Here is a 21,225-nt window from a genome sequence, read left to right on the forward strand (position 1 = left end):
TTTTATTCACAATGAGAAATTGGTGAGACATCATTGGGAAGGTGCAGTGGGCCATCAAAGTAACTTGTGGGACCTTCTATTGTTAATTTATTTGACCATTGATCTAGTATAGTGAACTTTGTAGGGGTATCTCTACTTTTTCATTATACATAATGTATTAAGTAAATGTGAGTAACACTCATTAACAATGTAAAGCAAGGTGAATGAACAGTTCGTTGGGAGAGGGTACAAACACTCCAACCATATCATATATATATATATATATATATATATAATATATATATACATACATATATATATATATATATATATATATATATATATATATATATATATATACATATATACATACATATATATATATACATACATACATATATATATACACACACACACACACACACACATATATGCATATGTATATATATGTAATAGAAACTTGATTAGAATTCCTTCCCAATTTTATTCTTCTTTGCATATATGTGTTATTGTTGTGAATGCTAAAGCTTATTGAATATAAACAAACTCTACAAGATTTTTAAGAAGATCCTCATGGAAGATGAATGTTCATAAAACAATAGTGATATATTCAAGATGTTTTTTTTTTAGCTATGCATATTGTGAACCTTCAAGAAGAAAATGTGAATGAACTTGCATGAAGAAAATGAATAATATTAATTTTCAAATAAAGATATGTTCCAGAAAGATATTGCTTGAGAAGGAATCTTCTCAAAGAAATGCATATGGAAAAATTAATTATGATTTTTTTGAAAAATGTGGGCATTTATTGCATAAGTGCTACCATTAACTTGAAGAAATCTACTTCACGGTCCCATCCATTCTACATCAACATCACTTTAGCATGGAATTTCTAGCAATTATTAACAACAATAGTGGAAACGAACAAAGATCTCCACTATAGCGTTACACACAATTTCTTATCTTTAGAAGACGTTGCCGTTATGAAACCAGCTCAAGAAAAAGATAGAAAAGATAGATCAACACCTTAGAATTCAGCCTCTCTGAGGGGGCAACCACCTTTACATTACATAAATGAACAATTCTTGGATGATTCAAATGAAAAAACCTCCTTTCTGTATATAGGAGTCTAAGGAGTCACAATATAACCCATGCAACCTAACAATAATAATATAAAGCCACAAAAATAACAATAGAGGGATTCTATGGGGCATAGTAATAACAATATGGGGACAATAGGAGCACAACAATATTAATAAGGGATACAACTACAATAGTAATGGGGTAATCACTAGTATTATAGGGACCAAACATGCCCCTCTCCTTCAAAAAAGTGTTGTCCTCAATGCTTGAGTAGTTCTAGATGTTTCTATATAAAATTCTCATCCTCCCATGTGGAATCTTTAGCGGATAAGTTCTTCCACTTGATAAGATACTCCGAAATTGATCGATTTCGTAGCTTTTGAGTTCTTGTTTTTGTGACTGCTTCTGGTTCCAATACATTTTTTCCTTCCTCGTCAAGTTCTGGCAATATTGTTTGAACTGGGAGCTTGTCGCCTATAACCTTCTTTAAACATGAGACATGGAAAACTGGGTGCAATCGAGAAGCTGCAGGAAGCTCCAATTTGTATGCCATAGTACTAATCTTTTGCAACACCTTGTATCGACCATAATACTTTGGTGATAATTTATTATCCTTATTAGCTTGCTTGAGGGACATTTGCTTATATGGTTGTAGTTGTAGGAATACCCAATCACCTACATCAAAACTTCTTTACTTGCGATGTTGATCTGCCTGTTGTTTCATTCTATTTTGTGCCAACAAAAAGTTATCCTTTAAGCATTGGAGGACTTGTTGTTGATGTTCGATGTGATGTTCCACTCCCTGAACCTTAGAATTTTCTATTAAATATGATGTGATGGATGGTGTATGATATCCATAAAGTGCTATAAATGGGGTCACTTTTGTTGCTATATGGAATTAAGTGTTATACCACCATTCAGCTAGAGGCAACCATTTGACCCATTGTGTATGTTTATCAAATACAAAGCAGCGAAGATATCCTTCCAGAAATTTGTTTACTATCTCAGTTTGCCCATCAGATTGAGGATGATATGATGAGCTATGAGATAATTGAGTACCAAGACAAGAAAATAATCCTGTCCAAAAATTTCCAGTGAAAATGGGATCTCTATCACTTACAATAATCTTTGGTTTCCATGTAGCTTTTGAATTGTTTCCATAAATGCAGAAGCTATACTGGCTTTAAATGGATGTGATAATGCACAAAAGTGTGCATACTTGGTAAGTTTTTCAACTACCACCATGATGACACTCTTTCCCTCAGACTTGGCTAAACCTATGATAAAATCCATTGAAACCTCCTCCCAACATTGGCTTGGCATGGATAAAGGTTGTAATAGACCCAGTGTCTTAATTGTTTCAACTTTATTTTGTTGGAAAACCAAACATTCCGCCACAAAATTTTGAATATCTGATTTAAGGCCATCCCAAAAAAATTCCTTCTTAACCCTGTGGTAAGTTTTTAAAAATCCTGAGTGCCCTCCTAAGGGAGAACTGTGCAATTCCATAAGAATCATTTGTTTTAGCTGGGAATTCTTACAAAGGTATAAGCGATCTTTGTACCATAAGGAATCATTTTGCTAGCAAAATGTATGAGATGTACTGGAATCGTGTTGTAACTTTCGAATAAGTGCCCACACTTCTTCATCATTCTTCCATTCCTCCCTTGCTTCGTTTATCCAATTTGGTTGGATAATAGAAATGGTGCGCAACAATGCTTCCACATCCTCATCCTTTCTTGAGAGTGCATCTGCCACCAAATTTTGCTTCCCTTTTCTATAGATGATTTCAAAGTCATAACCCAACATCTTTGTGACCCACTTTTGTTGCTCTTCAGAGGATAATCTTTGTTCTAAAAAGTATTTAAGGCTATCATGATTTGTTTTTACCTTGAAGTGCCTTCCCATTAGGTAGGGTTGCCATTTCTTAAGTGAATGGAGTATTGCCAACATTTCCTTCTCATAAATAGATTTGTGTAAAAACGTTCCCTTGATTGGACGACCTTCAAAAGCAATGGGTCTTTCATCTTGCATTAAAATAGCACCAATTCCATTTCCTGAAGCATCACATTCCATAATAAAGGTTTTTGTGAAGTACGGTGTAGCTAAGACCGGTGCTTCGCACATTGCCTCTTCAAGATGTTCGAAGGCCTTTGTTGCTACTGGAGTCCATGAAAATGCATCTTTCTTCAATAAAGTTGTTAGAGGTGCTGCTATTCTCCCATAATTCTTAACAAAATTGCGATAATACCCTATCAACCCGAGAAATCCTCACAGATGCTTTATGGATGTGGGGATTTTCCATTCCTTAATGGCTTTAATTTTGCTAGGGTCTACCTTAACTCCTTCATGAGATACAATATGACCCAAATATTCCACCTCTTGTACTTCAAGGAAACATTTGGATCTTTTTCCATATAATTGTTTCTCCTCCAATAGTTGTAGCACCTTGTCAACATGTTCAATATGATCCTTCTAAGACTTGTTTTAGATTAGTATATCATCAGAAAATACTAACACAAATTTTCTAAGGAATGGTTTGAAAATGGAATTCATCAAACCTTGAAATGTTGAAGTTGCATTGGTAAGGCCAAAAGGCATGACCAAAAATTCATAATAACCCTCATGAGTTCTAAATGCTATTTTCAAAATGTCTTCAGTCTTCATTCTAATTTGATGATATCGTGAACGAAGATCCAACTTGGTGAAGTAAATTGATCCATGCAATTCATCTAGTAATTCAGCAATGACAGGAATGGGAAACTTATCTTTAATAGGTAGCTTGTTGAGCTCCCTATAATCTAGACACATGTGCCATGATCCATCCTTCTTCTGCACCAATACTACTGGAGCAGAGAAAGAACTTTGACTTAGTTGAATTATACCAGCCTCTAGCATTTCTGCAACCATACATGCAATTTCAGTCTTTTGGGCATAGGGATATCTGTATGGCCTGATGTTTGGAGAAACACTTCCTGGAATCAAATGAATAGCATGCCCATGATCACGAATAGGTGGGAGACCTTTGGGAGTCTCAAATACCTTGGAATGATTGTCCAAGACTTTTTGGAGATTTGGATAAATAGATGATTCCAATGTGGAAACATTTAGCAAACATAATTGTGTAATTACAACTTTTTATTCCTTTTTTAGAAGCTTTGTCATACCATTAGAGCTTATTATCTTTCTCAGTTTCCATGCAATACCCCTTAATTCAACTTCCTTTCCTTCCACAAAAATTTCATGAAAAGTTCTTGAAAATTAAAAGCTATTGTACCCAAGTATTGTAGCCATTGGACTCCTAATACAACATTAGCACCTCCCATTGGAATGCAAAGAATTGGGCTAGTCAATACATATTCTCCCATGGATAGCTTGATATTATGGCACTTTCCCAAGCATTTTATTGTTCCTCCATTTGCAACCATCACTTGGCACTTTGGTACTGGATATAAGAAGCAATTCAATTCTTTTGCTACCTTACAATGTATAAAATTGTGGGTACTTCCTGAATCAATCAACACTATTACCTTTTTCTTCTTGATTTGTCCTTCTATCTTGATGGTTTGAGGAGTGGTAATTCCCGCCAATGCATTACAAGATATGGTTGGATTCATTTCTTCTTTACCTAGGCTTTGTTCCTGTAATATATCCTCTTCTTTCGACCTTTCTTGCTCCTTTTCTTCTTTCTCTTCACAATCTATGTAGAATAACTTCTTCTCAGCACACTTATGACCTTTAGTGTATTTTGTATCACAACTGTAAGAAAGCCCTTTTGCTCTTTTTTCTTCTGATTTTTATGGTGTCAACCTTATAGGTTTTGGAAGACTAGGGGCAACAACACTTCCATATTTAGAGTTGTGAATGGTATGCTTCTTGGTTGCCATAATTTTGCTTTCCATTTTTCTTGCTAACCTGAATGCCTTCTCTAATGAATTAGGTTCCCAAAGGTGAACATCATATTATCCTTTAAATTCCCTATGAACACATCAATCCTGTGCTCCTCTAGAATATTTTTTGCCCTTATGTTCAATTTTTGAAACTCCTCAATGTGCTCCATTATTGAACCCTTTTGTTTGAGACTTATCAATTGGCTAAAAAAAGTGTTCCTTTTTGTATCCTCATAATGTGTTGTTAATTATTCCATAAAAGTTGCCCAAGTGATAATTATTTTACGAGAGCAAAGCCATTGATATCATATAAACTGATTTGGTTCCAAATATAAAGTTGCAATACGTACCTTTTGTGTGTTTTGCACATTATTGAGATAAAAAAATTGCTCCATCTGTAATATCCATGTTGCAGGATCCTTGCCATCAAAATTCCTCATATCGATTTTTGGAATATGGTGGGTCTTTGATCCCACATTAGAGTCTATGAAATCATGATTAACATTTCTTTTGTTTTCATCATGAGTTTCCTTTACTACCTTTTCACCATTAGTAAGTATTTCTTGTAGAAAATTTGTGAAACCTGTCTTCAAATCTGCCATGTCTCTCTTCAAATCTGTGTTCAAATCTGTCTTCAAATTGTCAATATTAGCTTCCACACCCTTTGTCTTAGATTCCATGCCATTTATCTTAGCTTCTGTTAGCTTTTGTGAGAGTGAAATTTGTTGCACTTGGTCTTGTAATGTTGATATATCATGTAGCATTTCTTCCTTTTCTTCATGATTCATGCTAGAGCTTTCAGGTTGCTTAATAGGTTTTTTCATTTTTTTTCCTCGGGACATTAGTTACAGAAAATAATTCTCTACTATGCCTTTTGAATTCATTCAAAATAATTTTTCAAACCAAGCTTAAGCAAAAATTTAAAAAAATCTACACACCTATTTTCACTTTGTAGGAGCTAGATATTGCCTCTGATGTATCTCTGTAATTTCAGATCATCTAGTTCTAAAGGTGTGACCTATAGTAGCCCTCCGTGTCGTCTTTCTAATGCCACTAGTCTAATCCCGATTGGATTCCTCAAGGAAGAGTTATGTCAAATCTCCCACAGTGACTTGATTATAGACTAGTTCGGTAGAATGAACTTGTACGACGTGCCACGTGTACCTGATTCCACCTTTGGCTCTCTAAAATATGAAAAATAAACTACAGTCCATCCTCCTTTAGTACCTTCTTATGAAATTTCAATCCAATGCACAGAGAGAAAGTTATGACGATTTTCACCAGGTCACCTGTTTGCAATGTAATTCAGGAGTCTCCAAAAAGGCCAACTTCCTCATATCATATCTTCGCAAATATAGGGTAAAAAGATCTGAAATTTGGACCCAAGATTCAGTGTGATTTCTTCTCAAACAGATTTTTTTTTTAGCTTTTGAAACATTGCAGAAAAAAGTTATAGTGAAAATGCCACGATGACCTGTTTGGAGCAGCGAAACCCTAGAATCCAAAGCTCTGATACCAAATGTTATGAAACCAGCTCAAGAAAAGGATAGAAAAGATAGAACAACGCCTTAGAATTCAGCCTCTTCAATGGGGAAACCTCCTTTACATTACATAAATGAACAATTCTTGGATGATTCAAATGACAAAACCTCCTTTCTATATATAGGAGTCTAAGGAGTCACAATATAACCCAGCCGACCTAACAATAATAATATAAAGCGACAAAAATAACAATAGAGGGATTCTATGGGGCACAATAATAACAATATGGGAACAAAAATATTAATAAGGGATACAACTACAATAGTAATGGGGTAATCACTAGTATTATAGGGACCCAACAATTGCATAATTCCCATGTTTGTGGTATCCATGTAATAGACATAGTCATAATGATCAACTCCAATAAATTTAATGTATGCTACTCAAGTTATAATTGGATTCTCCTTATTGGATAATGCATGTTCTTCAATTGGATAAAAATTAGAAACTTTTGGCTTATTGGGGCCTGACCCAGGTTCAGAAGTGTTTTAGCCAAACAAATTTCTCACTACCGGCCCTTTCGGCAACATTGCGCGGAGCGTGGACCGAAGTCTCTCCCGAGTTAGTATTGGAGGGTGCTGGAACTAGGTTTCCACACCCTAGGGATATCTTGATGAGGTCTATAAAGGTCGTGAACCAATCTTGCAAGCTCGCGCTGCTACGCGCGGCTATTTGGCCTTCGCGTAGTTATGTGAGGAGGCACTTTCTGTATTCCTCACCCTTAGTACGTTATTATTATAGATCTGACTTAATTCAATGGTGTTAATCAAATATTCAGTATTTATAACCAGTGTGTGCAAACATAAACCTTAAAGATATGCATAAAACCATAACATAAGAATGAACACACAGATCTGCGATCAGAGGCACAGTAATTCAGAACACTTATCTTTTATTAATCTTCTGTTCCAGTAAAATCCAATTCTACCTTGCACACTCAGCTACAGGGGCATGCGCACATAGCTGCCAACTCTACCAGGCCTCTGCGCACATAGTGGTAGAGCCTACTCTAACTACTACCAACTATGACTTGAACTTATAGACTCAAAGCAATCTCGCATTCATAAACCCATAAAACTTCAAATCCAAAAAAAGCTACCTTCTACACTTAGAGCCTTGCTCTATTTATACATTCCCATGGTCCATGGAGCATGGGTAGAATGACCCACTCTATATTAATTTACAATATTTTAGGTGGACAACCCTTTGACTTGACTTATTACAATTCGTGCTCCAAGCACTTCGCAAAACCTTTACACTCTAATTAACAAAAATTGTGGGATTTAAGCCCTAAAACCATTATGCAGGGGATCCGCTGCCCAACAGGCCCCCAACATAATCATCGTGACTTGTCCCGAGTCACTTGTTTGGTGTGGTGATATTCAGTCAGAGTCCAGCCAACAACATCTGCACTGCACTGACATCTGCCACACATTCTTTCATTGTCCGTTGTATTAATTGTGCACGATTTTCTGAGGCATTGTTGGAGGCACCTTCTTACCTTAATGCATATGTGTCCTATATCTAGGCTAGCTTCCCCTCAATCATAGCTGTGACCATGAACGCTTGCTTGAGCTATGGTTGGATGCGGGCTTTAAGCCCTGCTTCTTTCTCACGTGCGGCGTCCACCTTTCTTTCAGAGCCTGGGCCTCCCTCATCTTGGACAACCACTGATTGAGGGTGACTATTTTCGTGATCCCTCTGACATGTCATAAGCCTGCTACAACTCCTGTGCTTCTGTCTCTACCTATTGCAGCGTTGGGTCTTCTTGTAGTGATGTGAGCATAACAAGGGACTAATCCAACAATCCTGTGCAGTCCTGTACAACGCACTCTATCACTTCCCACCCTGCTTGAATTACATGGTGGTGCTACTCTCTGACTTCCCGGGGTGTAGAGGGATGTGCCTTCAGACTCATCTCCATGATTTGTAAGTTCAATTCCAATTGGACTTTCGCGGCCTCCTCTTGGGCCCTATGGACTCCTGTCGCCATGTAATGAATCTTTTTAGCTGTTGGGAGTTCCATTGACATAGCTAGCTCTAGTACACTACTACAGACCTCCTCCATGGTGTGTTCCAATCCTTGGTGGTGTGCAACCAAGTCATCACGTTGTAGACTAATCTGCTTTAGATATCACTTTTTCTCCATTAAGACTTGGAGGACGCAGACTTCCCGAGCACGGAGCTCAATGGCTACCCCATCCTGTAGCTGGTATAGGGTCTCTTTAGGAAGGGCATCCAGATTCAACCCCCAACCCCTCATGTCACCTTTGGCATTTGCTAGGATGACACCTGCTGGTAACACCAAAGTCTTCATTGTGCAAGTGCGCACCATCTGCTCAGTTGCGAAAGCACCTTCCGCAAGGTTTGGTGTCATCACTCCTAGGGGTCACATCTGTAATTCCCACAACTATGCTCTGAGCGCCCCCAACACATTTTCCTGCTTCGTCAGTAACTCTTCCAGAGCACCCTTAGTGATATCATGAACTGGTTGGATACTGGAAACAAGATCTCCCTCCAAGGTCTTCGATGTCTTTGTCTTTTTGTGTGAAGGCAGCTACCCCTGGATGCGTGGCCTCTTGAGTTGGGTCAATTTTGTGTTAATGTCCGTGCATTCCTATGTCTCCACTTCCCCTTGGATGTCTTGCTCCATGGACATTTCCTGATCTTCCAGGGTCTCTTCGGTGGGTGTGGTTGTGGTTTTTTCCGTTGCTATTGCTACTGCCTCAGTCGCTTCCTATTGCGTGTCCGCTTTCTATTCCTGGCGTATCCTTTCCACCAACTTCATGATCCAGAGATCAATTTCCTTCTTCCACTACTCTGAAAAATCTTTTCCAATTTGGCCAAGTCTGGGGCGCGCCACTCTGAACGGCATGCCGCCATTACCTCAAAGATTGCATCATCTGTTGTAATGAACGGAAGCTTTACCCATGTTCGGGTTGGATCCTTTCATGCCCTGATATACAGATTATGCATATCTGCCTTAAACTCAGTCGCACTTTGCAAACCATTGTATACTATTAAGGATAACCATGGCCTGTGGTCGATCCATGTTCGGACGCTTGCCTCCATGAATACCCAAAACACCTTGATCTCACGAATCCTTGTGGCATCCTTCATTGCCCAGAGCGAGTTATACCTCACAACTTTAGGTAGGTTCCTCTCAATGGTGGGAAACTAGCTGTCCTTTGGTAGCTCCCCTGTAACCAGCAGGATGGATAAGAGCAACTATGCATAGTGGAAGGTCTTACTCTACTCCCAGGCTTCCCTAAAATTCATCAAAAATTCATCACAGAGGAATTGCGCTCAGTTGAACTGAACCCCCTCTACACACTGCTTCCCTAGAGCAATGAAAAACACTAGCACCTCTTCTGTGTGGCATTTCATCATGAGCTTGCTGGCTAGTAACTGGGTGGTAACACACACCCTTCAGTCTTTAATACTTGTTATTACATACCGTCGTTTACGCTTCTGAAGATTATATTCTTCCTTCATAGCTTATGCAAGGCCCACTTCACTGCTCATTCTTGATATGGCTGCGGGATTGTTTCTTTTGGTAGGCAACTGGAAAATCTAGTGTATTAAGTCAGGCGTGATGGGAATCAACTCCTCTAGCAAGAGATACTCATCATGGACTAGACATAGTAGCTATCAAATAATAAAAATTGTGATGGGCACGCGGTGGCAGTGGGGTATCCACCTCACATGGAGTAATCCTACCTTCTCCACACCTTGTAACCACTTCTGCTACAGTAATTTCTCTATGGCCAATTGGGGGAAATTATCACTCTCTGTGAGGTCTTAGTATTTGAACTTGATATTACCTACATGTCCCAGCGGTGGACCATCAAATCTTATTTCATCTAGAAGAAGCAGGGTCTGGACCGCACTCTTCGTGGCCTCCAGGTCCTTTGGTATACTTGGGAAACATTTTCTGCCTCATCGTCATGTGCTTCAATTTTAGTGATCAAGACTTGTAAATCTTCCTCTTCTTCCTTGGTTTCAGTGGTGACAACTTTGCCCTTCTTTTCCATTGTCAACTTACTGAATCGTGGTGATACCCGAACTGGCCCCATTATCTGCTTGTCTTTCTAGGGTCGCCGTGTGCGTGGGGACATTGGAACCTCTAGTGCAATTGTCGCTTCTCCACGCTCCTTTTTGGTTAGATGGGTCTCTTCCACGAATCTCACTTTGGTTCTCATAGCTGACATTGTTTCTACCCTAGATTCGTCCGATCGCTTACTCATGGGTGGCAAGGTAGCTTGGTGCTCATTGCTCTGTATTGGCTCAAATCTAAAATATCAAAGTGTTGTTTTGAGGCTACCCCAAGGGATTTTATAGTAACGCTTGAATTTTAATTCAACCATTCCCTCCACTTCTAAGTCGCTAATATCTTCTTAGGGGTAGATCATCCCGAATCTAGCACTTAATTTCTGTCTTAATGGCCCGCCGCCCGCTCCTTTCTACCTTAAATTGGACCTCTTGTCATTAACAGTGACATCAATGGTAATCGCCTAGCCTACCCACGTAGTATCGTAGCCTATTATGTGTGACCATGATCCTGGTGACCTACTGGTCCTGCACGAAATCCCCTTTCCATAAAGCTCTCCTACAAACTTGTTTATAGTCCCGCACCTTCTTTCAAAAGCTTGGAGCACTGAGAGTATGAGTTCTACAAATATTCAAGTGGTCGCACCCTAGGTGTAAGGCTTCAACTTTCCTGCTAGCCCAGGCTACAGGCATCCTTCAAGTACCCTTGTGTTTAGTAGTGCATCACATTATTCTATGTATGGTACACTCCCCTGTTTAATAAGATGCAGTCGCAACCATGATAGCAGGGTCGAAACTCTTTCTAATGTAATAGTAGGCCTGGCTAGGGCTGCTCCCATCATGCTTAGTTTCTTGCAGCCCACTTGTACAGCTCTAGTTTCAATTTTTCTACGTTCTTCGTCTAATATCACGCTTTTCCTCCTCAGTCGTGCCCATTCTTCATCGATTTTGTGAAGTTTCAAGCTCCCTCAACGAATGGCTTCCTGTAACTTCCGAACTCTTTTACCCAGGTCCCCGTGTCCTGTCCAAACTGTGGGAGCTGTGGTTTGGGGATTCTTGGTTTCATCTCTTCTAGTCCATGATGGGGTCATCTCCATACTCATCTTCTTGCTTATGGTCCTAGAGGCCCATCGAACCACTCGTACGCACAGATCCAAATTGGTTCATTTTTTTTGGTAAACTCTATTCATGATTCCAAATGTCTTTTTGAATGTTCCGTCATGGACTGCTTGTGGGGGACATCACCTTCCCTGTTGCTGCGTCAGGTTCTGGTTTTTTATCCTTAGTTTGGGAATCGGTTGCACAACATACCTCTGCATCCCTTGATGCAAGTGGCTGCTCAAACCACTTCATCGTTGATGCCCAAATTTCTTTCGATGCTAGGTACTTCCAAACCGTACACACATTTGCCTTCTACATTTGTGCCAATTCCACCTAGTCTTCTGATGTGTACTCCATCATTGTGCAATTGTTGCACGCAGCGCCCCTTTCTATGCACCGTGTTGCTGTTGTTCCAGTATTGCATTTTGATAGTGGTCTAAGGATTCGTCCATGTTTGTTGTGCCATCATCTATTGGTAATTCCCTTTCTTCGGTCATCAAACATCATAGTGATCTAGCCATCATATTACAATTTAGCGTTGTTAATTCATGCAATCAGTTTTGTCATCGTTCTATTTCTTCATCTCAATCTGAAGTGCAGGAACTATCGTGCTCAAATGAAATTGTCCCTTCTACTATTAGATTCACCCAATCCTGGTCTTACGCCGTTATCTGGTAAATGCAGTCTAGTTCATCATCACTGTCCTAGTCGTGCACACGTTCAGTGTAGCGTGTTCCTTCAGCTCGATCTAACCGAACTACCACACATAGGGATTTTTTCTCGAAAATCATCTTTCTCTTCTTCAAGTTGATGAATCCATTCATATCTGTGGCCCAATATATTCCTAGAAACACGGGGTAAGTTTTACCATCATCCAAAATCTCTATTACCTCAAAATATTTTTGTGTGGTTGCGCCTTCGATATCCACTGTTACTCCTTGCAATCTCTGCATGGGCAAGATATTTTGTTGGTTCTCCATCCGTAATTAAATAGGAGACCACTGTAGTGTGGGACTACCCATGCATTCCCATGTATATGTAGGTAGCACATTCACATCCGAACCCAAGTCCATAATGACCTTATCCATCTCATATTCACCAATCTGCATCGTCAATCGCATTTCCCTCCCAGTGCGCAACACATGCTTTCCTAGTTTCTGGACCACGTGTCGTTCACCCGACCCTGCGCACCTAGTGATCAACTCTTGTCATCCCTTAACTGCCTTATTGTCACGTAGTAACTTCATGCATGTCTTTAAAAAGGTATTTAGCATAGAAGGATCCATTTCCGGCTCGATTTGATCCTTCCTACCTGACGTAGAGGCCTTCACGAAGCTCTTCTTAGTTTCCATAAATGTCTCCTTTGCACGTTCGAAGTCGAACTTAGGTTGCTTTGTAGGGACCTTGACAACCCATGTATTTTCCTTGGGTTGCTTCCCCTTATCTTCCCCTGTGGTTGCACTGCTTCTGAGAACCATGTTCACGTTGGGGTCTTCTTCGCGTGGTTTTGACCTCATCATTTGGATGATCTACATCAGAATAGGCTGAAGTACCCCTTTCTCATGCATCTGTGCAATCAATGCGGGACAATATACTGGTTCATGATCAAACTAATAATAGTACAGGAAACATGTTCTGGTCGGATTCATACAATCACGTGCGTAGTGCCCATGTCCTCGATAATTATAGTAGATCAATTATCCATGCCCTCGCCTGGGTCCCATTCCTCCTCGTCCTTGTCCCCGTCTCGAGAATCCACCGTGGTTTATTGCTACAGCTAGATCCTAACCTCACACCTCAGTCTGCATCCTGTAGGCAGGTGTTCGATCCATCAACAATTCATAACTCCGACAGTTTCTCTCACCGTGGTCTACTGATATACAAAAATTTCAAAACAGTTGCTAGGTGGTCTATGTAAACTTTTGCAACAGATGGTATTTGTCCATCATGTGCTTTCCTCCCACCTAACAAATCGTGCACCACAGCGCAGGTGCCGCACTTGGCCCTGCCTGTGGCTCTGGTCTTAACGGCATTCATCCCCCCTGCCAAATAGTTCGTGCACTTTTGGCCAGGGCGCCCTATCCTACTTGAAACTTTGCATATCCAAGCATAGGTTTTGTAGTTGCGCGTGGATCTGTTGGACTCGCAACCCAGGATCCTGTATCAGGGTTTCATGCAACCTCATTGATATTTCCAATGCTTCTGCCTGGGTTGAAAGCTTCCATTGTGACAACGTCGTCCTCAAGTGTGGTGTTAAAGACGCCACAAACCACAAGCAATGTTATGCATCCGTAAGTGTCATATTAGCCTCGCGGATGGTACTCTTCAGTCTCTGATCTAGATCCTCAGGGGTTTCACCTGGAAGCAACACAATCTCTTTAAACCCAATGATTGACTAAGTCTTTGACTTCGGCCGACTAAACTCTTTGTTCAGCGTAGTTTGGATTTCTGATATTCCTGCATTTGGGTGATCATTCGAGTGCTTGATATACCATGTCAGCATGCTCACCAATGTGGCCTTCTTGATGTTGTCATCCATAACCCCATGTGCTTCCCATACTGCTCTTACTACGAACCAAAATTGATCTAGATCCTCACTCCCTACTCCTTTGAATACGGGTAGCTTGATTGCACTCACCATGCTGAACTGCAGGTTGGGTGGAGGTGGGGTGGTTGAAGATGGAGGTGAAGAAGGTGAAGTGGGTGATGACATAAGTGGAGGTGACAACTGTGGAATGTGCTACCTTATCAAATTGAATGCACTCCTCAGAGAAGCCCGAGCACGTTCTTCCTCACCTTCCCATGAAATTGAAATTATGGGATTGCTTCCTAAGCCTTCGATACCTCAGTAGATTCTTCCACTCCACATTGATCCAAACATTAATCTAGTCACATAACCCGCATTTCACATAACAACATCTTAATCTAGGTATTCAGGGATTTGATGGACTTACCTCGTGGTCCCTTGAGAGAATGTCTTTCTACTTTGGTGTAGCTTACAGTCGTGTCTATCACAAATTTAGTGATAAACCCTCCTATTATCTGATCAATCCAATGGTCTACGACCCACGTGATCTTATATTCAGATGCCTTTAGCCTATGCATAAACTCTGGATTCCACATTATCAGTTGATTGAGCTTGCACCTTGCCTGGTTGTCAGCTATCCTTGCCATCCAATCATACAGCTATGACGAGAAGGTCACGAAGAAGATCTCATGGATTTCTGTGTATATGTAGCAATCCAGCCACCTCTTCTCAGATATCTATGGGGTTTTGTTTTCTTCTAATACGAACTCGTGAAGCTTCTAATCCAACCAATCTGGAAAGTTCTCAAACCAATCCTGCAAGCTTGCACTGCTCCACGTGACTGTCTGGCCTTAGTGTAGGTATGCGAGGAGGCATTCCTTACCCCTAGTATGTTATTATTATAGATCTAACTTAATTCAATGGTCTTAATCAAACATTCAATGTTTATAACCAGTGAACGCAAACATAAACCTTAAAGATATGAATAAAACCAAACATAAGAACGAATACACTGATCTGCGATCAAAGCCATAGTAATTCAAAACACTTATCTTTTATTAATCTTTTTTTACACTACAATCCAATTCCACCCTACACACTCAGCTGCAGGGGTCCGCACACACAGCTGCGGACTCTACTAGGCCTCTGCGCACACAGTTGCAGAGCCTACTCTAACTACTACCAACTATGACTTGGACTTACATACTGAGAACAATCTCGCATTCATAAACCCATAACACTTCAGATCCAACAAAAGCTACCTTCTACACTTAGAGCCTTGCTCTTTTTATACATTCCCATGGTCCGCAAACCATGGGTAGGCCGACCCACTCTATATTAATTCACAATATTTTAGGCAGACAACGCTTTGACTTGACTTATTACAATTCGCACTCCACACTACCTTTACACTACCATTACACTACCATTACACTAAATTGTGGGCTTTAAGCCCCAAAACCATTATGGAGGGGATCCGCTGCCCAACGAAAATGTCATCAAAGAATATTGTCAGAATATTTCATTAACAATAAAAATGGTGTAAAAAATATCAGATACTACTCCTAGTCAGTGGAATTGGGTCGACTTGAACTTCTTGGTAGAATCGACTAAAACTCTACCCTATAAAAACAATTGACTAGTCCATTAAATTTTGGACCTAGAATGCTAACAAACGAAAGTTCGGCATGCACAAATAAATTATGGTGGAATCAAAAAACATACTTGTCTAAGTTGGCTTGTTAATGTTCAAATTGACCAAAAAAATTATTGAACTTGCTAAACATGGCTTTAAAGTCATATTTTACTAGGGGAAAACCCAAATTCCACTCGACCTTTTATGCAATAGTCTCTATTTGAACTACATAATTATAAAGGTATTGATTGAAGCTACTTAGTCTCTGTATTTATATTTTAATGTCTTATATATGTCAATTTAATGTCTATTTTAGGAGAAGGTGTGTTCAATTATATTAAATTTGAGTTGACTAGTATGAAGGACTTGACTAGTAAAATCTTGGAGTGACAGGTTTAGATTCATCTAGTTTTGTCATTTCAATTCTCTTTCAAAAACTTCCAAGTCATTCTTTAATGGAGTTGTATTTATGTTTACTAAAACTCTAGTTCCACTAATATTAATTGCATTTTTTATTAAAAGTTATTAACATCCAAACCCACAATTACTCTATGTAGGCATGTTTACCTAAAGAGTCTTGCTGAATTAGCCTTCAACTATACCTACTGGAATATGTGGAAAATGTGGAAAATAACAAAATGGGCTTGTTCACTATAGGGGAATTGTAGATGAGGATTCAAGATACTTACTCGATTGTGGTAGTGGAATTTATGATGGAGGATGAAGGATGGTACAATGATTGGTATGGTGCATGGTATGTGGAATGTACGACAACAAATATCCTGTATTAAATTGAATGATTCCATCCAAAATGGCATGAATTGGGTGGTTAATAGAAGACTAGATTTTATTTTTTAACCCTGTATAAAAATTACCTGCAAACAAATTCTTAAAATAGAAAAATATACAATGGTGAGAACATCAAAAATGTATATAGAGAGAGACTTTCCCCTAGATCCAATAACTAGGACTACCATATTGTTTTTTAATTATATTCATTTTCAATATTACAATACATATATATACATTTTGAAGCATTCATAAATCCCAATCATTTAACCATGGATTAGAACATAATCATAGTTCCCTTGACTAGATCTACAAAATACCATATGAGAAAAAAAAATCATGCCCAAAATAATGTGCAAAACCCATGCAAAAGACCATGGGTATATACGCCCACCATCCTTGGGTCCACCCAACTATTATTGGGTTTGCACAATTTTTTTTTCCTAGGGTGTTGCACTGGACCCCGTGTAGGGGTGCTACTTCCCCCCTGTGAACCCCTTAAAGAGGGGGGTTATCACCCCCCTATGACTGCTCCCCCCCGCTGCACCCTGCACAATGCACAGTGCACAATGTTTGGATCTAGTTTTGAAAAGGATATAACAAACAACCAACATAGATGAGTGGCTTAAACTTGAGTGATTTGAACTCGGTTCTATGGTGATTGATGCTAATGAGAATGTTGAGGATAAGAGAGGAAGCTTGATGAAATCCATGTTAGCTTGATGAATCACCATTTGCAACACAAAGTTGATGAAATCCATGTTAAATATATGAGAAATTATTTTTGAAGGGTGGTGGCTTTAGGGAGCAAACTTGTTACCTTGACATTAGAACTAAAAATGTCTATCAATATGGTGGCTATTTATTAGTTACAAGGTTGTGGTAGATGATTCCATATGTCACATGTGGAAAATTTTAACAAACCAGTTACTGAATTGACTTCATCTCAAGACAAAGAGTAATGAACCTCGACTAAATAGAGCACTAGTTATCAAATATGATAAATGACAAAAGAATTATTTACCAACACTTGACATGAATGGTAATAGAGAAATATTTTATGGAGTTGATATAAATATATTATATGAATGAAAATTTTCTAATTGAATATTTTCTATAGTATAATCAAAATTGATTTATTGGAAAAATAAATATTTTTACATGTAAAATTCGTTTTCTAAATGACATCAGTTGATTTCTAGTCAACAATATAAGCCTTGTGCAAGAAAAATCAATTTTTATTGTGCTACTGAGTCATCGAGCATCATCCTTCATGTAATATTGAAATTGAATATTCCAATATTTTGCTAAAAATTTTTAATGAATCATATCCATGTTCATAGAAATAAAAAAACAAAAACAAAATAGAAGAGCATCTATTACAACCAGGAAAAAACTAGAATGAGAAGAATACATAATTTGGTAGCATTAGAATATAGGGAATATCTAGCAACAAAAGTGAATCAACAAGAGTGATTAAAGAAATTTTCAATAGAATTCGAACAAAAAACCATATGAGCAAAAAGGAAAAAGAGTTCGATAAATAACATGATGACAATAAAAAATTATATGGATTGAGCTACGCGAAATAATGTTGTACAATGAATGATGCATTGCGACAAAGATAAAAAACATGATAGTTGATGTGGTAGATGTTCACCTATTTTATATTTTGATGAAAAACTCCTATGAGGAACAGTCACACGTTTGACTCATATATAGAGAAAGTGGAAGGGATGCCCAATGGTTACCAGTTATTGTAACTATCCATATGGTTGAAAGACTATGAAGAATGTTAATATTTGAGATCTACATTATGTGGCCATTATATAGGTAGAAGTCATAATAAGCCTCATATACATGCAACTCTTGCGAATGAGATACCTATGCCAACCAATATGCATTGATTATGTACAATAAAGATACTCCTATAAAATTTAGTGGTCAAGGACTTTGTCATATCCTTGCTCAATATGCATGAGGCATTGAGTGTGGGGTCAATAAGAAAGTCCAAGTCTTTAATATATCAAGCTTGTCTCATGGAAATATTGGAAACCTCTTGTGGAAAACCAATGGTGTGTCATCTACATTTATATTGTCTACCTATCGAATGCATAACCTGCAAAATTAGACTTGAATGAGATATTACATCTCTTCAACTTGAGTTAGTTTTCCAAGAACTTTAGGATATCTTCTTGGATTCATATGATTATCAGCTAGAAATCTATGATCAGTTCGTTCTCGCATGTCATGCATTAGATATACAAGGATTTTGTTGTAAAAATGTTGAGATTTGATCCCAAAGTTTACAGTGGAACCTCACTACTAGAGGTATGAATATTGGTATAATAGAAAAAAAAGTACAATGATGTTATCACCAAAAAATATCACCTAGCCATTTCGAACTAGGCAGATCAAAATACACCTTGTAGGATTAATTTTACCACAGTAAAATCAATTTCACCATGAGAAATAATTTAGTAAACCATTTTTATTAAATTATTTTTTGATTAAAAATAAAAAACCGCATGAGAATAATTAGATAAATAATTATTTATTTAATTTTCTGTAGGAATAATTATTGTTTAAATAATTATTTCTTCTCAAATTTGACTAAATCCCCTAAGAATGATTAAACAAATCACTATTTATTTATTATTCCTTATTTCTATTATTGGAATGATTGTTAAATCACTATTTAATAATTGTTTTAATTTCACACCATTATTAATCCTCACGAAATAATTAATAAATCATTTTATTTGTTAATTATTTCTAAATAAAATATTTGACCATTTTAAATATCTTTCCCCTCTCCAAAAATTATAACAAAGTATTCCTTAAAGTTAGATTTTGATTTTGTCAATTTTGTTTTATTATTCTCTATTTGAGAGATTAACTTGATACTTTGTTACAAATAGGAGTTGTTTTTATTCATTTTTCACCATGATCGTTATCATTGTCACCAGTATCATCTCTTTTCTTTTGAGCTCCCATCTGAGTTCACCACATTGTTTTGGGTTTTTCACACATTGAAAGAGAATATAGATGAGTAAAGCACCAAGGACATCAAAGGACCCATCCTACGAAGGGGGATTTACAGTCCCTTTTACAGATCTTCTTCATCGATTGTCATCAATAAAAGAATTTATTCATTTTAAAGTCTTTCCATTTTGGTTATTGCATTGGATATTTATATTACTTTTTGCTATTTTGGATTGTATATAATTTTGTTGTAGGTTTTTCCACTTTTTTGTTACAGATCTGAATCATAAGAAGCCACAAATTGTTGTTAGGGTCACTTGTAACCGAGTGACTTAAGTGAAGTATTTTTGATACGCCTTCCAAAAATTTTCATGGTAACAAATGTTGACTCCACTGGTGTAATAACAACCTTTTTGGGTGACTCAAGTTTCTATAAATTTAAGGGTTTTCTACAACTATTTTTAGCCTGCCAGTTTCTATTTATAATATTATTTCCTTTTTTGTTAAATTTTGGGATTCTAGTAGTTTTATGGTTCTTTCCGTAGCTCATAGGTACAACTGAGTAAGAGATGACAAAATATGTGTTAGGTCTCCCGCCTAAGAGTCTTGTGAGAAAAACACACTTTTAAGACGCAAATATGCGTTCCATAGCACACTTTCTGGCCCGAGAACTGTAGTTTCCATTGTTACAGGCTAGTACCCATGTTTTGGAAAATTTCAAGAAATTTTCTAGAATTTTTAAAGATTTGTTGAGAGTGTTGTGTGTAGAATGGGAAGGGTTCTTCACCTTATTTTCAGTCTCCCCTAGGCATATATTCTCTTATTTTTCTCTTTGAGGAAGGAAAAGCCCCGCTAGGGTTTAGAATACACCTCCACATTATTAGGAAGAGGTTAGATGAGTGAGGAGTCAAGGGGTTCATCTTTTTTAGCCATTCATTTTCAAAGTCTGATACATTTTGTTTTTGTAAGTCAGCTTGTTATATTAAAAAAGAGGAAAATCTAGTACAAAAAGTCTGCACTTGAAGATAGAGGGCTGCCAGACTGCAGGCCTACCTTCAAAATTGACCAAAAGGGCTAACCATACTATCATAAGCACACCACGCAGGGTGGCATAGTCATAGAACTTAACAAAAGACAAACACCTAAACATCTACCTGAAAGAGGTAGCAGACAGACAACAGAAGCAAACAGACCAACTAACCAGCATGGCAGAAGGGAACCTAGAGGACCAGCCGAAAGACCAAAGAAACCAGCCACGGTAGAGACAGCCCCTTTACATCTTGAGCACCACATAATTCCTGGATATCTCCAGAGCTGGTTCAGACATTAAGATGCCTACCTGCGCAAGCTTGGGATGCTGGCCTTGATGATCTCCCGCCGGTTCATCCTTCTGATTCTCGACTTTCCTTGAATCTTGTCCAATATTATGCCTTAGGAGTTTGATCAGCATTGTTCCAGTGCACTAACCCTAAACTCCAGGCTCTCTAAGATTGCGGTGTGTTCCTTCGTCTTGGCCTCTGAGATGTGCTGGACTCTTTGCAATTGCTCTGCGTAATTGTCCTGCATGCTCAAGGCTTGAGCAAGTAGTGTTTTCATACGCCAGCTCTCTTCTTGAGTCCTGACGAACTGGGTGGCCCGCGTGG

This window comes from Pinus tabuliformis, chromosome 9 (assembly GCF_031772625.1).
Source record: "Pinus tabuliformis cultivar Carrire ecotype Pingquan chromosome 9, CPIR1, whole genome shotgun sequence".
Taxonomy (NCBI): Eukaryota; Viridiplantae; Streptophyta; class Pinopsida; order Pinales; family Pinaceae; genus Pinus; species Pinus tabuliformis.